General features: G+C 40.2%; 1 protein-coding gene across 1 annotated transcript in view; it reads right to left on the bottom strand.

Annotated features, from left to right (window-relative positions):
* Positions 1 to 3805: 3805 nt before the first annotated feature.
* Positions 3806 to 5853, bottom strand: part of slc7a5 (solute carrier family 7 member 5) — a 36930-nt gene continuing 34882 nt past the window's right edge. The window contains exon 10 of the mRNA XM_017698854.2: positions 3806 to 5853. This exon is cut by the window's right edge and continues 364 nt beyond it. The gene's annotated coding sequence lies outside the window, so the exon portion shown is untranslated.

Genomic DNA, 5853 nt, shown 5'->3' on the forward strand with positions numbered 1-5853 from the left:
GAAGACCGTGAAGTTCTTAGAAAGTCTCTCCTTTTGAGTCTAGGTTCCTCTTAGTGGTTCTTCCTTGTGCTCTTAGGAAGTTTCTCCTTTTCAGTCTGGGTTCCTCTCAGTGGTTCTTCCTTATGCTCTTAGGAAGTTTCTCCTTTTGAGTCTTGGTTCCTCTCAGTGGTTCTTCCTCATGCTCTTAGGAAGTTTCTCCTTTGGAGCCTTGGTTCCTCTCAGTGGTTCTTCCTTGTGCTCTTAGGAAGTTTCTCCTTTGGAGTCTTGGGTCCTCTCAATGGTTCTTCCTTGTGCTCTTAAGAAGTTTCTCCTTTGGAGTCTTGGTTCGTTTTAGTGGTTCTTCCTCGTGCTCTTAGGAAGTTTCTCCTTTGGAGTCTTGGTTCCTCTCAGTGGTTCTTCCTCGTGCTCTGAAAAGGAGAAGTTTCTCCTTTTCAGTCTTGGTTCCTCTCAGTGGTTCTTCCTCGTGCTCTTAGGAAGTTTCTCCTTTTGAGTCTGCATTCCTCTCAGTGGTTCTTCCTCATGCTCTTAGGAAGTTTCTCCTTTGGAGTCTTGGTTCCTCTCAGTGGTTCTTCCTCATGCTCTTAGGAAGTTTCTCCTTTGGGGTCTTGGTTCCTCTCAGTGGTTCTTCCTCGTGCTCTTAGGAAGTTTCTCCTTTTCAGTCTTGGTCCCTCTCAGGGGTTATTCCTCGAGCTTTGAGGGAACATTTGCATTCTTTGTACCTTTATGCATGAAAAATGCACCTGCACAGAACCTTTATTTCTAACAGTGTATGGGGGCTGCAAACACATTTCTGGACACGCTGTTTTGGGACAATGTCTCTTGTAAAAATAGATACATAAATATATAAAAATAAAAACGCTGTTGGCCTCCCATCTATCTTTGATGCCTGCTTCATCCTACCTCCACTGTTTTTGTCAGCGGGACTTTCTAGGCCACAGGGTAACACAACTCTGTTGCTAATTAGCACCATACCAACAGGGGAGATATCCAACAACAACTTTAACGAAGCGTCATAAATCTGTCTGGCTTTCACTTAGAGCAGGCCAGGCGCTTTCATTGTTTAGCGAGTATGTTCTGCACTTTACAAGGTACATTTAGCTCCCGTGACATCAAGGAGATGCGAAATTCAACAGGTTCATTCATACAAACAGGAACAATACAGGCACAAAGCCATATTACTCAAATATCAAAAAGCACTCTTTCTCACCAAATTATCACCGTGATTATTAATTACATGTCAATAACATAGTCACTGCTCAGTCTGTGGAAGTGACCACATTATTCAGATTCACGGCTTGGTTTTAGTTTAGTGCAATTTAGGTGAAAATGTTACATCATTTAGAAACCCAAGACATTTAACTGCATTGCTTTGTCCTTATTAAACTCCAGGTGGCATGCCCCAGGGCTTACCCCTAGGTCCAGCATAGTTTAAGTGCATATGCTGTTCTCTGCATGATTGTGAAATATTAATGCTGTTTATACCTTCTGAAAATGTTTTTTTTTTTTTTTTCTGGGCCCAACTTTTCTAACCCAACACCTCAGATAATCCTGCCTCTTTCTGGATGTTTCGGTCTTGTTCATTGAAATTCTAACTACATGCGGGGTCAGATTTCCAGTCCCAGCCCTTAAATCAGGTCAGAATAGGTTCAATTGTTTTCACCAGGGTCTCACACACAGAAGCACAAATCACGCACAAAATCAAATTACTTGAATTATTTCTTTTATTTCTGGAAAATGGAAAAAAAGATTTGCAGCACACGTTTCACCATGACAACAGGAAAGTACAACAGACTTACACAGTACAAACACGGCTGATTCGTCTTCAAACTCAGGAACAGTTTAACTTTAGGGAAGACAGGACAGAGCAGAGGACGAGAAAGAACGAGTTCACACGTCTGAGGACAGCTGGATTGTAAAGGCTGCAGATTATACGGTACGAGTAACAGACTGCAGTTAGACTGAACCCGTGAGAGCGTGATTAAACCGAGTCTGCCCTGAGCTCAGCTCAGCGTGAGTGAAATGACTTTGAAATAACTTCACATTTGGAATCATTGTGCGCAGGAATGCAGCTGGCAGCTTTTCATGTGTGTGGGTGTGTAAAACTGGTATATTTCATCACAGAGTACAAACTGGCTGATGGGTCCTGCCATGTGGAAGCAGCATTTCATACAGTCAGCCAGGTCACTCTTACAAAGCAGCTCAGAAATGAGAAATACACCAACAGTAGTCTTCCACCACATTTTTAACAAAGTATACAGTCATACGCCCTGAAATAACACGTTTTATTGATTTGGCACTTAATTTTAGTGCACAATTTAACAAGTTTGCATGTGTTTATCATACTAGGAAACAATAAAACATTGTTCAAAAATGTGCCATACCTTTTCCATAAGCCACATTTTATGTTTTCTGTTTCCCAGCATGTCAAATTTGTGAATGTGAAATGTTTTGCCATTTCAGACAAGCAACAAGTATTCAAGTAACAATTTACGGTCATTAGTCACTGATTTTGAATTTAATATGAAAATGTGTGTGAATATAATTTTAAAACGGCCCAAGATTTTCATTCTGGCTAAAAAGTAGCATTTTTATTGAATATTTCAATAACTGGTTGTACTTCATTATAACACATATTCCAAAAATGATGCATTTTATATACATCACTGTTAGAATCTAAAACTGTAATGATTTTCATTAGTCAAAGATTTTCAGGTCGAATACATGGGAAATAAAATGGAGCATCTGCTGTCAAATTACAGGTTTTGTTGATTTTCTAAACGCAAATAAGTAAAGGCTTCCTCCATAGAGAACAAACTTCCATACGGCATGTTTCTGCACACTTTAGTGCACGATACAACATAAGTTTAGCATACTGGATAAAAAAAAAAAAAAAAATATATATATATATATATATATATATAATATGCCATGACTTTTATTTGTTCCCCAATATGTTAAAAGCAGGGAATAAGCAATAACTGTGTTCTCTGTAGAGGACGTGTTCGCTTATTTTCACACAGAACATCAACAACAGCGTGTCATCTGACCAGGCGACTGTACCTCGACCTTTCATGGCACTTTAAAGATTGATAACAGCAGAATATTCATTGTTCGTTGGGATTTCTCTATGAGACACATCGCTGACTTTCAGGACAGACTCGGGTCAGAGCGCAAAGTCACACTTTTGTAGACTATCAGCAGGAATTCAGAGACAAACATTACCCGTCAGTGGAAACACAGTCAAGCAGGATGATGAGATTCACCGAGTAAAAAAGAAAGACAGCTTCTTGAGCTGAAACACACTAAAGACTCTAAATTAGAGACCGAAGCACATTTCTAATCTGAAAACATGAAAAATGAACACTAATAATTAAACAAATCATTTCTGAAACACTTTCAAAAACGCCCTGTAAAAATATTAGAGCACTAAATAAGTCCCTACAAATAAATAAATACGCAAGTAAATTTCTACAGTACTATTTAAATTAGTCATCTGGTTAGTTGGAGTGTTAGTTACATGGCTATAGGCTTCCGACATACACAGAAAATATTCTCCGAAGCTGTGCCGAAAAAGCTGGAACACGCGGTCCCGTCAGTCGCTCAGTGTTTCTACATCGCACTTCGGAAAACTCTTCAGGACTCTTTACCTCTACTGAGGGAGGGGAGCAGTAAACTCACTACACTGCATTTTCAAAAATAAAAACAAACAGAAAACAACAAGAATACAAATGAAAAAACATCTATTTATATTTTATGACATTTCCAACCCCAAACCTGATGCCCGCCCCGCCCTCCCGTCCCCACCACGACCACCCACAAGATTCTTTTGTCACTCCATTCAGATCTACCCCCTTTTCCCAGAAATACCCCACTTCCCCACTTCTGCCCATGGCTAATACAACTCCCTCTGGTAGTGAATCAGAGTAAGTAAGAAAACATCACCAGCGCAACACAACCTGCCAACACACACACACACACACACACACACACACACACACACAGACAATCACACATAAAATAGCCGTTCTATACCAGTTTCATCACAAAATCTGCACTTATTCACAGGTAAAACATTGCCACTGTATATGCAAGCTGACATATGAACATCTAATCAGCCGCTTAAAACTGCCCAGTGGAGCTGGTGTCCATCAGGAGACAAAACAAGAATGTTCCCAAGAAAAGAATGCTCTCTGAAGCTTTTGCACATATAAGTAAAAAAAGGTGTAGGTGGTGTCACTTCTAACAGCTTTTGAAAAATACATTGGATTTAATAGCTCAGAGCTACAGCTCCATCTCATGGACAACAACTCCACCGGGCTGGTTAAATTGGGTAAACCAGTGATACACTGTGCTTAACCTTACCCATGATTCTGTTCAGCATGCACAAACACACACACACACACACACACACACACACACACACACACACACACACACTGCAGAACAATTATTTTGCTTTCATCAGTTTCCATAACTGAGGCACTGGAAGTTTGAACTTTGGGTTCTAAATCTAAATAGCTTTCAATAATAAAAACATTTTTTGTTTGCAGGAGGTTTAGCTTGAGAAATGATAACTGTTTTACAGAACATCACATCATTTCTGAGCTGCGGAGTGAATAAAAGAACATTGTCTATATTAAATTCCTTGCGGTGTGCCTCAGGGCACAGTGCTAGGGCCAGCATAGCTTATGTGCATATGCTGTTTTCTGCATAAGGAATAATGCTGTCTACACATACTGAAAACGTAAAAATGCCCAAGTCCAGATAAACACTGATCAGGGAGCAGCACTCTTTACTCTGAACAGGGCTCCATTATCCTGACAAAGACGGTAACTGCAGCTTTTGAACTGTCGCTGTCATCATTAATTACAAGAGCACATTTTGATACATTTTGATAGAGCGCTCTCTGTGCGTAAATGGTCACGAATTGCCTGGCTATGAGAAAACGTATGATTTGCCACAACACTCACAAAACCCAAAAACTGCTGACACGTCTAAAATGCAACAGCCAGCCACTATGTAGAACGAGTTTGCTGTGGGACTGAATGATTAACACAATGCAAAGGCCAAAACTGCACTTTTTAAGTCAGATACAGTTGATGTTTAAGCATGATCCCGGTTGTTTTCATGCATTTGTCCCCAGGTAGCTATAAAAAATATACAATTCCTTAATTGTATATGTTGCAAGTTTAAAGAGGAACGATACGGCGACGAGGCTACGGAGGCCAGTGGGACCGACAGAGCATGTGCATGCATTGCCCAACCTGTAAAGGGATATTCCTTGGGATTAGTAACTGACAGCATGAAAAAAATCCTTCAATCTTTAAAAAAATGATTCTCTAGAAGTAAAAAAATCTAAAGAAAAATGATCAGATAGCTACATGGATAGACAAGGCACAGCATAATGCAAGACTGGGTGAAAAGAAGGTACACAGACATGAATTCACTGTACATGACACTATCAGACAAGTTCTGAGAGACAATAATGTGTCTATAAACAGGCAATGATGAGCCACTATTGGCCCAATGCACACACTGCCCTGCATACAACTATATAAGCTACCACTTACACACCCATAAGCCCATAATCAACAGCTTTCTATTGAACAGTGAACGCTATGCTGACCGACTCACTGGCTCACCGCTGCTGTCCGTATCTATGCCATTATATTACATTACACATGTGCTGTGTTCAGAAACTTACTCACTATTCACTACATAGTTGGCTAAATAGTGCACTGGCTGGCCACTACAAAATGACTGATGCACTACAACAGTTCACTATTTCTTAAACTGGGAGCGATTCTGAATGCAGCCTCACACACGGAGGTCATATGACTAAGGGAGGAATGT

The sequence above is a fragment of the Pygocentrus nattereri genome, chromosome 8, assembly GCF_015220715.1.
Source record: "Pygocentrus nattereri isolate fPygNat1 chromosome 8, fPygNat1.pri, whole genome shotgun sequence".
Lineage (NCBI taxonomy): Eukaryota > Metazoa > Chordata > Actinopteri > Characiformes > Serrasalmidae > Pygocentrus > Pygocentrus nattereri.